Here is a 15,056-nt window from a genome sequence, read left to right as displayed (position 1 = left end):
CAAATGGCATCACCCGATACTCGTAGTGACCGAATGGTGTGCGGAAAGCGGTTTTCCACTCGTCTCCGCTCTTTATCCGAATCAAATGATATGCACCACGTAAGTCTAATTTTGAAAAGATTGAGGCACCTCTGACTGCTTCTAGAATGTCTTGAATAAGAGGCAGGGGGTATCTGTCTCTATAGGTAACTTTGTTTAATCCCCTGTAGTCAATACAGGGTCGGAGTTCTTTACAATCCTTCTTAGGAATAAAGAACAATGAAGCTCCAGCTGGGCTCTTGGATTCGGTAATCAAGCCGTTACGTACATTGGTTTGTAGATATTCTCGTAAGGCTTCCTTCTCTGGGTTAGAAAGGGTATACATTCTTCCAAAAGGGATCTGTGCATCTGGCAATAGATCAATTGCGCAGTCGTCTCTTCTGTGGGGAGGCAACTCCTTGAATTCCTCATTGGAAAACACTTTATGGTATTTATGATAGATCTCCGGTAGCAGGTTTAGATTCAATACTACAGACGAGGAATTCTGCAGCGGCAATTGAGTTTGGGAGATGTGTACACCATTGTGAGAGTTAGGTAAGCACGTAGCAGTGCAGTATTCAGATCCTAAAAACATAGTTCCGGCCTTCCAGTTTATGTAGGGGTTATGTTTAGACAACCAAGGCATTCCTAGGATAATAGGATAATGAGCAGCTTTGATAAGGTCAAAGATCACCTCTTCTTTATGTGTATTTATTTTCATGGTAAGGACAGATGTGTTTTCTTTTATGAAGCCAGAGGATAATGGTTCTCCATCAACTCCTTCGACAGGTATAGCGGTGGTCTTAGTTAGATGAGTAATCTTATGTTTGTATGCCCAATCAATGTCCATAAAAAGACCCGCTGCTCCACAGTCCACCAGAGCCGGTACCCTTTCGATCACAGAGTCTTGAAATTGAATGGTTAATGGTACCACTACCATTTGAAGGGCGTTTGTGACGCAGTTGAGGGAACTTTTCAAAATGGACCCATTCACAGTTCCCTTTATGAACGGGTGGCGGCGTTTCCCGATCGCCGTGGAGGTATCAGGTTACAGTCCTTAAGTACATGTTTGTTGGAACCGCAGTACATGCACAATCCCTGAGTACGTCTCCTGTTCCTTTCCTCAATGGTGAGAGGGCCTCGGGTGGTGCCTACTTGCATAGGTTCATCTTCGGCTACTCGGGATGTCTTAACTGTTTCACTTTTAAACGAAGTTGGTATCCCTTTTGCCTTTCCTTTCCTTCTTTCCCAATTTCGTTCTTGGATGCGATAATCCATTTGGAGGACAAGGGTGATCATCTCTGCAAGATTATGTGGGCGGGGAACACGAGATAATTCGTCCTTTAATTCTTCATTGACATTCCTTCTGAATATGGTCAAAAGGGCATCATCGGACCATGCAGTCTCAGTGGCCAAGTGTTTAAATTGGGTTATAAAAGTCATTAATTCCATGGTTCCTTGCTTTAAATCAAGAAGGTTTTCCTGGGCTGTAACCACTAACTCTCTGCGACCAAACATGGCCTGTAGACTATTAAGGAACCCAGCCAAGTTGTCTAAGAGTTGGTTATTAGTGGTCACTAAAGGAGTAGCCCAGGCCAAAGCACTGCCCGAGAGGTTAGTTATGATGAAACTAACTTTGGACCGATCAGTAGGGAAGAACATTGGTTTGAGCGTAAACTGTACAATACATGAATCTATGAATTCTTTAAGCTTCCTAGGGTTACCTTCGTACTTCCCCATAGGAAGTGGTCCGGGCGGTAATTCAGTCCTGGAGTGTACCATTTGGCGAAGCAGGGTGTTTTCGTTTCGTAATCCCTGTACTTCAGTATTCAAGGCTTTCACGGCATCCATCAGCTGCTGGACTTGTTGTTCCATGCTTCCTTTCTATTCCAAATATCTTTAGGCGTTGCTATCTCTTATAATCTCTGTGATCAGATGGGGTACTCACGGCTCTTCGGTTTTTTATAGATGAGAGGAGGTAAGAGGCGTCCCCCCAGAGGTCCAGAGATCAGATAATCTGTGCTCTGTGCTCCCAGGGGGCCGCCCCCTGGGAAACCCTCTTGGGGAAGAAAACCCAGATCCTGCAGGTCTTGTGTTGGATGGAACTCCCAGTCGTCGTGGCAGGTGAAATGAAGAAGAATTCCCGACTGATGCCAACAGAGGGAATGGTACTGAATTAGCAATCGGAGGCAAAGGTGAGTACCAGGAAAAAGGAGAAAGGGAGACGAAGGAGAAAAAGGAGAGAAAGAGCAGAGGACCGCAAGAATCGGGTAAAGAGGACGGGTAAGTAAAGGCGAGAACGAGTGGAAAGGAAGACGTAGAAAAGCCGCTGGCGGCTGTTAGTAAACGAAGCTGCCGGCCATGGGAGACCGTAGCCGGAGGAAACACAAGCGGAAAATTAGATAAGCCGCGGAGCGGCAAAGGAAGGAAGGAGCGAGGGAGTGCTCCAGGAGGAGAAAAAACTGGCAAGGCAAGTTTTTACGAGCGAGCAGCTACAAGGGAAAGCTGAAGAGCAGAGTAGCAACGCAGTTACCTGAAAGTTCGCGGTGAACAAGTACGAATAATGGTGGAAAGAGAGGAAGGACTAAGGTGGAAGAAAAAGACTAGACCTGCCTTGTTAGTTGATAGAAACAGTATCTAGGAGCCGCCATCTAGGATTCCATTGAGTATATCGTGGTTGATGTAGCTTCCATCTTCTCCATGGGTTTCTAATCCCTCTTGTAACAAAGGTTCCGAGACACAGCAAGGCTGTTCTTTCAGTATGTAACTATTCCAGCAGCGTTGCAAGTGCCAGGCCCACCTGATGCCAGAATCCGCACAAGAAGGGCGGAACGTAGTAGGAGTACGTGAAGCAGTCCGTGGTCGTAACAATGATCCAAAAGCAAGTACCAAAGCCAAGGGTTATCCGTTGCCAGGCCGTGAAACAAATTCGAGGTCAAGATCCAAAAGGGGTGAAACAAAAGGTATGTAGCGCCGTACAGGAATCCGAAAAAACAGCTGTGAAGCACCGAAGCACCGCAACAGAGCCGTTTAAATACTGGCGCTGCTATTTCCTCCCAGTCACATGACCCGCGAGCGCATCACGTGATTGTAGTCCAGAAACACGTGAGCGGAAGGCGCAGTCATGTGACGCAGAAGAAGTCGGTCTAGCAGCCGCCACGGAAGACGCCAAGGGGGTAGACGTCTCCGCGGGCAAAGAGCAAGTCGACCCAAGCTTTGTGGCAGTCTGTGCCGTGGCAACTGGGGCGAAGAGAGAACCTGTGAGACCCGGAACCGGGCAAGAGGGCAAGGGGTGTTCAGGGCACGGGGATGAGGAATGGGACCCCCAGAGGGAGTGGAATGCGTGACAGGAATCATGACAGATTATTTAACAATTTGGTTTGTTTTATGGTCTTAAAGACAGAGATCTTACAATGTGGAAGGCTCTGGGTCCGCTTGATTAAAAAAGGTGGTTTTAGAGCTCTGGGTCCACCTGATTCAGTCTGCAATGCTTCCTGTAATCCCAAACTATACTTCTGTGTGACCTTAACTTGAGCCTTAACGACGCAAATGACAGCAACGCTCTTGCTATTGCCAACACTGTCTCAGCACTAGGCTATACAAATCGGATCATTGAACCTACTCACATTAAATGCTGGAGACTCGATTGGCTAGCGGACCACAACTGTCACATAAACATAACCTTTAATGCCCAATGCCTCTGGTCCAACCATCACCTCATCACATTTACTATCTCGAAGAACCGTGGGACACATATCCAACCCCCCATTGCATCAGCTGCAATATCCAGAAATAAACGAAATATTACGGCCAATAATATCCTTCTCTACTTCACCCAATCATAATTTACCAAAACGTAAGGACCAACGACTCCTCCGCTATGGTAGAACTCTATAACCATACTATACTGACATCCATTGACAAAGTAGCCCCTCTATTTATGCGTAAAGCTAAACCAGTAGCACATCTCAACTCCTGGTACACTCCAAACCTAAAAATCTTGCGTAGCTCGAAGAGAATGGCGGAAGCTAACTGGAAAACATTCCCTAATTATCTAAACAAAGCTGAGTTTGTTAAGGAGTCTAAAAACTACAAACAGGCTGTTACTCTTACAAAAAGCGCCACATACAATGAGAGAATAACCAACGCCAAATCAGAACTAAAGAACTCTTTGCTATCCTGAGAGAACTTGAGTAACCAGTAGCAACTATCGAAGCTTGCAATAAAGACACTAACTGGTGCACAAACATCCAAACAGCCTTACTAGATAAAATTGCCCGACTACAATCTAAAAGTGAAACAAAACAAATCATTATCAGAACAGCCTTACAACCTCAAATGTCCCCAAACCATGCCAGTCATAACACAACAACATTATTTGAATTTTCACCTGTCTCCAACTCTGAAGTGCTAAAAATTATTTCCAGCCTTAAACCATCAACATGTCTGGAGGGGTGGTCGCTCATAATTTGGAAAAAAAAATGTCGAAAGACAAAAATGTCGAAAAAATAATATCGAAAAAAAATAAGTTGAATTCTTTTTTTTTAAATTATATATTTATTTTGGGGTCTGGGAATAAAAAAAAATGGGTAAAACAAAAACATTTTTTTTTTAAAGGAGGGTTGGGGGGAACCCCCCCATTTCGAATAAAAAACGTAATAAAATAAAAATGTGACTTTTTTTCTCAATATTATTTTTTCAAAAAAATGACTTTCGACATTTTTGTATTCGAAAAAATGACTATAAACCGTCAGGGGGACCATTGCCCCGCCGAGATCATCAAAGACTGTGCGTCAGATCTGACTCCTTTCATCACAAATCTTATCAACGCCTCATTCGAAAGCAGTACAGTCCCTACCAATCTTAAAGATGCTTGGGTTCTCCCATTGCTAAAAAAAAACTTTCTCTTGACCCAAACATACCGACCAACTACCGACCTACAGTACCATTCCTCCTCAAAATAGTGGATAGAGTAGCATACCTCCAGATCCAAAAATAACTTGAATCCAACAACCTGTCATGCGCCGCCAATGTTGGGGGATATGGTCGCGGTGGAGACTGGGCCGCCATTAGTCAACCCTTCACGTACCACCACGCACTGTGTTCAGCGGTCTAGTTGTTTCCGCAGCGCTTGCTTCGGCACGCCTATTTCTTTCCGTCACACCCGGAAGCCTGCGCGTTGCAACCCTCTCGCGTCAGGCTCCGGGTGAGACGCTAGTTTTCTCTGTTTTCCGTTCCCGTCTTTCTGTCAGTTCTGCCGGCGCTCCCGGCCGGTGCACTTTTCCGTGCCTTCCCTTTGTTTCCCCGTTCTGTTCGTTTCACGCCCCTTTCCTCCTCGCCTAATTTCTTTCCCGCCTCTCTCTAGCTCTACGGACTTTCCGCTCTGGAGGTTCTCTATACTTTCTGCCTTCCATATCATCTGGAATCTACTCAACACAGCTACGCCGGGGGTTTTTTATGCCATCAGGCTTTTTCCCCCATATAGCTTGCTCCGGCAGAGAAGCCGCTTCTAGACCTTGTTGTATCAGGTCAGGGTGGCTTCCTCCCGGGGTAGGCCCTATCCTCCATCAAAAAAAACTGCTTGGTGGAAGAAGAGATTGGGACCGCCCAGGGAAACCATCGCCACAGGTGAGGAGGTGGTCGGAGGGTTGGAGTTAGAAGAGGAAGAGGGTGATTCTGAGTTTGACTTTGACACAACCTCCTTGACCTATGCCAATTAGGGTTTCGCCCAAGACAAGGGATGGAAACAGCACTATTGGATCTAAATATTCAAATGGATGAACTCAAGGATAATGGTAAATTAGCCCTCCTCCTCTTACTTGACCTCTCTGCCGTGTTCGATCTAGTCAATCACAAAATACTTTGCAACCATCAATCTTCAGCAGCCCACTTTTCCCCAAAAGCCATCCAATGGATTCAATCTTTCTGCACGGACAGAACTACGAGAGTAATTTCTCCTAGTGCAGTAGCCCAGCCAACTCCGGTCACCTGCTGGGTACCCCAGGGACCGTGTGTCTCACCTAAGCTCTATAATATCTTTACTAAACCCCTCTTTGCCTGTGTTGATGACTTGGGTGTCACCTACACTAACTATGCAGATGACACTCAAATTCTCCTACCGATGTCGGGCTGTGATACCATTGATTCCGCATCACTTAACGTGTTCAATCAAACTATCCAGACTTGGATGGCCCATCACGGATTATGTTTGAATGATGAAAAAAACAGAACTTTTCCTCATAGGTTCACAATACCATTTGAATGAACTTGACGACTGCTTCAAGGTCTTTAACATAGATGGCATCACCATTAAGGTGTCGAAGGAAGTAAAAACTTTAGGCTTCTATCTGGACTCCACCCTAACGCTAACCAAACAAGTCAATTCTATAGCGTCAGCAGCAGCCTACACCTCCAAGCTTATTAACGCATGCAGACCCTTCCTATCACCTGACAGCTGCATCACCTTAGCCAGAGCCCTTATTTTATCAAGGCTGGACTACTGCAATGCCCTTTACGCAGGCACAAAGAACTGCAATATTAAAAAACTACAAGTGACACAAAATAACACCCTCAGAGCTGCTCTCCATATCCCTAAAAACACTCACATCTCCCTGATAAGAAGGAACGCCCACTGGCTACGGATCCAAAAACGCATACTATTCAAAACTCTCAACTTGGCCCACAAATGCCTACATAATTCTGCACCCAAATACCTGGCAGATAAAGTCACGACTTACCATCTCAAAAGGCCCATGCGCTTAGCACACCAGCACTTGCTTTCCATCCCTAGATTTAAATTGCAGAATGCCGGAGGCAATAGTTTCCCAGTGACAGCTGCCAGACAATGGAATACACTACCAGCCACACTAAGGTCTGAAGAATCCTTCTGAACTTTCCGAAAACAGGTAGAAAACGTGCCTTTTCTCACAGGATCTACTCAATAAGTCATGATTAGTAGTCAGCACCATTGAGGATCTAGGGAATCTAAGTTAATGGTATCTTCTTTTGTCTTGTAACTGTCAGTTTATGTATGCCTGTAACCATTGTAACCTTTCTAATGCCATTGACTATGCACACACGCAACTTCTGTAACTGTATGTTTACTAAGAACTGTACTGTAACCTTTATTGTAGCAAGAACAGGAACCAGATGCCTTCCGGTTGGGTGCGCTATATAAATTGCAAAATAAATAAATGACACCTCCCTTTTATAAATCCAACGTGTTCGTTTTTGATCAGGAATGGCAGATTTTTGTCTGGAAGCATATTTGCAACCTAAAAATTATATTTGCTTTTGAATTAAATATTGCTTTAAAGATTATTTCATGGGCTGGATCATGTGGTTCAGGGCATACAAAAAAATGCAGGGGATAGATATGCTTGCTTTTCCCATGTGCATTTTGGATGCAAACCGCCACGAATTTCCAATGTTCTTTGAAATGCATCATTTTCTGCTTACCCAAAAAACGCCTTTGGGGCACGCCGCCTTCCACGTACATTTTTGTAAAATGATACAATATTAACTTCACGATCAATCATATCGTCTGGGCGTGCTTTAAAAAAAATCTTCAATTTAGGAATATTTCTATTAAGAGGACGCACGGCATGGGGCTCTCTGGAAGGAAGTCTGTCGGGCGGTAAGGTTATTACGTCATTTTCGATTTGAAAAGTTGACAGTTACGCATTACGAAGGAAGAGTGGGCGAATCCTCCATGTCTCCCCCTCCTGGTTTTGTATGGCTGTGATAGAAACTGTCGTGGGATTTGAAGAAAAAAAAGTGGCGTTTCTCCTGTCATTTCATCAAACTGTCTTGGGCGACTGTTAGTGGCAACCTGCAGCCCCTCCTCCTCCTTCGGTCCAGGTTTCTCCTCCTCTGGCAGCAGCGGGCGGTGCGTAGTCGCTGTTGGGTCCTCCTCTTCCCTGGCCGCCATTTTGTGTCCGTAGCTTTTCCGTGCGCGATCACAGGGAGCGAGATTCGAGGAGACTGAGCCCAGGGAGGGTAGCGAAGAGGCACCGGGGACAGGCCCCGAGTAGCGGAATTTAACCTCTAGAGTCTGGTCTGTGTGTGTGTCCAACAACGAGAGCGATTCAGAAAACAGCCAGAGCAAGCTGCGCGTCCGCCCCCCATGTGTAGGGCGGGCCACTTCCAGCCGCCGTTGTTGCCTCTAACTTGAAGGTAGGTGGGAGGGGATGCAAAGGGACATTGATTTTAATTCTTCCGTCCTTAATCTGCAGCGAAGATATTTTCCAACCAAAAACCCACGTGAAAATGATGTCTGTGCGTGCCTCTACGTTAAACGGGTGCTTTGAGATTTTGCGAGGAGGCGCTGTTCCTCGTGGGCTGATTAACCCTTTCCTTGCAGAGCATGTTTTTAGTTTTCCGTGCGGGTGGGATACAATTGTACAATCTATAAGCGGTGTGAGCGTCAGTGTGTGTGCCAGCCTTTGGCTGCACTGTTTACAAGAAGTGAAAGGCCTAGGTTGTATTTTTTTTCTCCACCCCACGGGAGCACTGTATGTGAACACTGTCCATGTTGTGCTATTCGGCAATAATGTCTTGGCGATGGTACCCCTATGCTTCACAATCTTCAGTACAGACATGTCAGAAGTAACAACCCCCCCCCCTTTCTGTTGATGCAGTGTTTTGTCAGGGGCATGCTCTGCAGCCCTGTGTTTTATCATACGCACTCGCCGTCAGTGACTCCCTCCACGCGTTTACCTACGCCGACCGTTTGATGTAATACTATGTGTGGAGGAGCCACGTTTATGGGTTCATTTTTTTTTTTTTTTACAGCATCTTTATTGTCTTGAATACTGTCCAATTTGCGTTATCCCTTTCCTACGATCCGTCGTTTGTTCTTATTTTATGTCCTTAACGACGCATTTATTTTACGTTCGTTAACAGTTAAGAATTATATATGTATGGAACAACCGAACTGGTGAACATTATTTGCATTGCCCCGTTTATGCACTATAGAGCTTGACATATACGTGGTATATATATATATATATATTTTTTTTATGAAGTGAATTTGTGGCAATAAATGCCCGTGAGTTCTGAAATTAATTGCAGATTCAGAGATTTGAACTCTTACAGAGATGTCTAATGCTGGGCCCGGTGGCCACATTGGGAAAAGTTGCTCGGATAGAATACGCTTATTTTCTACCAGAAGGGGGTTATCTATGAAGACCTGTACCAACGTTCTCACCACCTATAGTGTGTTCTGCACAATGCCCAGGGAGATTGATTCAGGGCCCTTATTTTGTGGATCATTTACATGGAATTTTTAAAGTGCATCTCGAGACCATTGACAGGACGTGGTGGCCCTGATTGCAGAGTTGCTTTATTTTATTTTGACACTTGTAAAGTGCACCAAACCAAAAGACATCTGGCGCTGGTTACAGAAGGCGAAACTTAGCAGTGAATACAGAGAGACAAAGTTGGTAGGACGTGTGCTTCTATTGTACAGTCATAAATAAGACCGATTAGAGGACTGGGATAAAATTGAGTCTTGTGCAAAGAGCCAGGTTTTAAGGCCTTTATACGGGAGGTCCAGAATGAAGGTTCAGATCTTGTAGTTTTAGGGCATTCCAGTTCTTGGCCACCACCCGGAAACTGAGACCCTACCCCCTGCCCCCCCGCTCTTTTCAGTATGAATTTATGGGTTTAGAGGTGTGCTTGAGAGGACCAGGTAGGTCTGGCAGATTGCAATAGGAGAACTTTCATGGAAGGTATCAGGGTGCTGTGTTCGAGAGGTATTTGTGGGTAATGGTGTTTGAAACAGAATACGCTCTAGGTAACCAGTGTGCGTTTCTTCTGGCTAGTGATATGTGGTCTTTTTAGGGAGGTTCGAGGTTGCTCTTAATGCATTACATTATGGTTTATATCTAAGACGGTGGTCTTGACAGGTTGAAGTTCTTAAGGTCCTCAGTCGCCCTGGAATCTGGTTTTATTAAGGGGTGTGACTGCTAGGGAACCTCAAGCCTCCACTCCTGTCCGCCCTGTTGACGTAATGTGAATGTGTGACTCATGGGTAACCTTGACAGACGATATAAGGGTACCTGTAGGGCCTCTTCCCCACTCCAGTAGACCCCCATCTTTTCTTGGTAGTGTGATGGTGATGAGTGTAATTGCTTAGGTTATCCTTGACCGCCAGAATAAATAACCTGTGATACTTCCAAATTGCCCCCATAATAGCAGCTTTTAGTTGTCTCTGATTTGGGGCTTAGGTATGGTACTCTGTGAGGGCCTGAAGCCTGCACGTCTCTTTTGTGCAGTCTGTAGGTGTGGCAGTTCGTTTCTAGTTGTCCTATGTTGGGTCGGAGGAGCATAGCTATATTTCAACCTCTTAGTAGTGATTGCGGCGTTGAGGCCTTACTTCACTCTTGGGTGCTAGTCAGTGCAACTTGCTCATTTGTATGTTTCCTGGGATATGTTTAAATGGCTCTTTGTGATCAGGCTTGGAGCCTTCTGAAACACTAGGATCGGTGCAAGATGGTTTTTTACCACCTATGATATGGCATTTATAACTCGCCTATACACAAGTGTTTCAAGACGTGACGAGGCACGGGGGGAAACAGGAGGGCAGACAACCATCCTACTAGGCCAAGTGTCATTCAGATTGCGCAAGTGCATGGGAAGGGGGAAAAGGAAAAGTGCGCAGTGGAAGGGAAAGGGACAAGTGCAGTACATGGGGGTATGGGGGGGTGCGGAGGGGGAGTGGAATAAATAAGAAAATAAACGGCCAGCTGGTGGCAAGTGCAAGGAAGTGCAGACAAATGTGCTGGTAGGGGAACTGTAGTGATACAGAACAATGGTCCCCAGGTGCGTGGGTTGCCAGGGAGGCAGTGCAAGTGGGCAATTGACGGGGCCTGGGCCAGAGATCAGAAAGGGTGGCCAGCTAACCCGAGCAGTTTCAGTCAGGAAATCAGCGGGGGAGAGAAAGCCGAGGCAAAGAGGAAGGTTTTGAGGTGCTTCCGGAACCGGGGATGGTTCTCCTCGAATTACAGGGAGGCAGGAAGGTTGTTCCAGAGAGAGAGGCCCCAGCCGAGGAGAGTAATCTGCCACCAACTCGTTGCTTGGAGAAGCGACTGACACTGAGGGAGTTGGAGGCGGATGAGCGAAGAGCTCGAGAAGAAAGATATTTAGGAAGAGAGGGTTGAAGGTATTGCGGTCCCAGACCCCAGAAGGCCTTGAATTTAATCCTCGCAGCCACTGGGAGCCAATGACTCCGTTTATGAGCTTGTGTGTCAAGACTGTTCCTGATTTGATTTTCTCCCCCCCCCCTCCCCCTTTGCTAGGACGCTTGGGTGTTCTGTTAAAGTGTATGTGTGGTTGAGGGGTAGGTTGGGGAAGGAGTAGGGTTGGTGGAAGTGTAGGGTGGTAGGAGGGACTGGGTAGTGGGGGGAGGTCATGGACTGCTGTGCAAGTAGGGTGGTAGGAGGGACTGGGTAGTGGGGGGAGGTCATGGACTGCTGTGCATTATCCTCCTCATGCTCGTTCTCTAGGTGTTTCTCCTTTCGGGCTCTCTTACCCCCCGTAGGGTTCCTCCACCTATTTTGTTTTCTCTCCCTACTCTTGAGAGGATAGAGCAGCTTCTGGTGACTCTCCTTCCGAGTCGGGTCAGCAATTCCCATACTATCTTCCCTGGGGGAGGTGGGGGGGTTTGTGAGGCTTGGCACCACTGATCTCTGCAGGAAAGCTTCTCTCAGCTTTCCGAACATGCCAGCAGCCTCTGGGACCTCTTTATTCGCCCTGTAATTATAATAATTTTAGCAGTTATATAGCGCTACGAACCCTCAGGTAGATTGACCCAGGGGGTCGGCATAGGATTTCTTCTTGCGGGTCATTGTACTCCCCTTATTGCCTCTCTCTGAGTTCGCCGTGGGCGTGTTTTTGACAGTCTGTGCTTTTACAGTGCTGACTGAAGATAAATTCCTGGGTCGCCAGCCTATCTTGCAAGAGTTTTACCCCTTGAGCCGCTGCATCCACCAACAAGCTTCCCAGCACCTCTTCGAAGCTATACGCTAGATCTTGTGCCTGCTCCTCCTTACAGCACTCCTTCTTGTATGCCAGGTGCTGTTTGCCTGACACCTGGCTCTGCAGGTTAATTTGTATTTATTGTTTTATATAGCGCCTTAATCCAAGTCGCTTTACAGTTAACAAAAAGAATACATAAACATGGAACAGTAGAAGCAATAACAGTGAAAATGAAATCAAACCAGAAAATTGCATGTAGAACAATGTGCATGAGAAAAGGGGAAAGGAGAGGAAGGAGTGGGCGGAAGGGGGAAGAGGGAGAAAAAGTAGTGAGTATTAGGAGGAAGGAGAATTTAGAAGAGAAGGGGAAAGATAAAGAGAACAAAGGTAAGGTTACTAGAGGGAGGGAGAGAAGGGTGAGAGGGGGAAGGAAATCGGGGAGGGGATTGAAGGAGTGATTTCAAAGAGGAGCGGAAGGAGGAATAGGTGAGGGAGGAGCAGATAGTAAAAGGTAAGGAGTGCCAGTGTAAGGGGGCAAGGAGCTGAAGAGAGCGGAAACGAGAGGCAAACGCCTATTGCAAGATGCCTGTATCTCAATCTATATTAATATTCTTTCTCGTGTATATATATATATATATATATATTGTGGCTAGCCCATCTTTTTATTTCCTCTCCCTCTTTATTACCAATGAGCCCTCTGGGGTATTGTGTGGAGAGTATTCTTTCTGATTCTCTGGGCGTCTCTCCTTGCGAATTTCTCACAGCTGGGTACTTCGTGCGATGCGTTCAGTCTGCCTGGCGGTGCAGTGTTGAGCTTCCGTCCATGCCTCTAATTCACCCCCGGGCCCGGAGCCGTTATGCTCATCTTAAACTCTGCAGCGCTGGAATTACTATTACTTCCGGTTGCAGCAACAAGCTCTCATCGTGCTCCGCCTCTGCAAAGGAGGGAGCCTTTGCGGTCCTTCCTCTGCTGCACTCTGCCTCCAAAGGTGGGAGTCGGAAAACTTGTAGCGAATGAAGAACAGTCCTGTTCCTTTCTCGCTACTCTATCGCTCACCTTCTTATTGTTATGAGGAATCAATCTAATGAGGAACGCGCTGTCACGCTCTCGTCTTCTTGCTTCTGTTGTTTCCCTCATTCTGTATGGTCTATACACAAAAAAAAAAAAAATAGTGGCAATCAACTTGTGATTTTTACAAAGCATGGTCTGCCACTATAACATATAAACCAGTATGTCTCTAGCGCGTTGCTAGTGTACCATCACGTTACCAATACAATCCCCAGTAATAACATTCAAAATACTTAGTACATTTCTCTCACTTTCTGGGGTATATAGCACATTCTAGTTAAGAGCTAAGAAAATGTACACTTATCTCCTGTAGAGGAGTCCCCAAACGGGAAGTGACACACAGACTGGACTAGCATTGTCAAGGACTACAGAGACAGTGGGAAATGTAGTTTTGTGAGAAAGAAATAAGGAAAAATGAGTAGTGGAAGATATTTTCAGCTTTTTTCTGTTATATTTTTGAAACAGCTGAATTGTGATATTAAAGAAGTTGAAGGATAAAGCTCCCCCCCTGTCTCGACATAGAACATATGGCCCATTAGTAAATATGCACTCCATTTATGCATCTTATCCGTTCAGAATCCTTCAATTTATCCAGAGTTACAAGAGAAACTGCAAGTGCAAAGCCGTGTTAGTTGTTTTGCTGTGAAAAAATACAATACTAATAAGCTCAAAGTGCTTCATAAACCAATACTTATGTAATGACTGCAACAGAAATGTGATTAGTTGCATTCATCTTAGACAATATAGAATATGCACCTACAGTCCAGCCCAAGTGGGCATTTCTTTTAAAGCAACTCATTGTGTGTGTATATTCTATATCTCATTTTGTTAAACCAACAGTCTACAAACATCAGAAATAATAACGTTAAGGTCATCTTTAATTCATAAAAAAAAGACAAACAAATAGAATAGTTTCGTTCGGCTTTGCTTTATTTCGACAAGTCATAAAAGCCATACAATACATATAAAACAAAAATAAAATTGATTCTTACAAAACAATGTAATGGAACAAAAAGTATAACATAAACAAACGTTATGCATTCTATACAATCTGTTCCAAGAATAAAATATGGATGCAGAATATTATCTACAACATTGAAGAAGGTAAACGCCTGTAGCTTCCTGGTATAGGAGAACCAGTTTAAAGGGCTTCCAGCCTCCATGGTAGTCTGCGACTAATCTTCCATTGATTTGATCTAATCATTGGGGCCATAGTAATTCATGAAGTCGATTTGTATAACATGTGCGAAAGGTACAGTCCTAAGGTACTTTTAGGGCCCCATTACAGTAACTGAATACTATTTAGGGTAATGATTAGCAGTAACGAATCCACAGGCCCTATCAAAGTTTGAAAAAGAGGCCACAAATACCAGCTAGATCATGTGGAATTCATAGCAGCATTATCTTGGTTCTAAAACTTCAAGCCCACCTCAAATACCTGCAAGTTGCAAATGCAGCAAGAATGTTGACTGAGTTTAAGCAGATTACCATTGCATCTGCCACCGTCCTGCGATCACGAAGGCGCAGAAGTGGCCTTGGGTAGCGCTTCCATAGCGTTATTGTGGCCGGACACAGCATGAAAGAACGCTGAAGATTTTCATTCACCACTTTTGCACCAAGAGTAGACCTTGCCAGATGCGATCGGTAATGTGTCGAATCAGAATGTATGTGTGTGTGTGTATATGTATATGTATATATATATATATATATATATATATATATATTTTTTAGTGCTCTTTCACACTTTGGATTTACATAGTCCAAGCAATCCTCAAGACCCACCTGTCTTTTAATATTTAAATATCGCGCCAGGGGCTTTTAACCGTAATTCACTTTGATTCGTATTTTGCATTTTTTTTTTTTTTTTTTTTTTTTTTTTTTTTTTTTTGCTATGCTCCGAGACGCGTTATAGTGAAAGTAAGGTGTGAAAATTTGTTAATAAAAATGAGCAACCGTTTTTATTTTTTATGAGGCAATATGCTAAGAGGTG

The 15,056-nt window shown here is 44.9% G+C and overlaps 1 protein-coding gene across 2 annotated transcripts in view; it reads left to right on the top strand.

The window, feature by feature from the left end:
* Positions 1-7,710: 7,710 nt before the first annotated feature.
* The window catches only part of WTAP (WT1 associated protein), a 595,396-nt gene continuing 588,050 nt past the window's right edge, over positions 7,711-15,056 (top strand). The window contains exon 1 of one of the 2 annotated variants that reach the window (XM_069606821.1): positions 7,711-8,193. The gene's annotated coding sequence lies outside the window, so the exon portion shown is untranslated. The remainder of the gene's footprint in view (positions 8,194-15,056) is intronic. The other variant, XM_069606823.1, reaches the window with a different exon arrangement.

The sequence above is a fragment of the Ambystoma mexicanum genome, chromosome 4p (genome assembly GCF_040938575.1).
Source record: "Ambystoma mexicanum isolate Mex_15411 chromosome 4p, UKY_AmexF1_1, whole genome shotgun sequence".
Taxonomy (NCBI): Eukaryota; Metazoa; Chordata; class Amphibia; order Caudata; family Ambystomatidae; genus Ambystoma; species Ambystoma mexicanum.
This window is presented reverse-complemented; position numbering and strand designations above follow the sequence as displayed.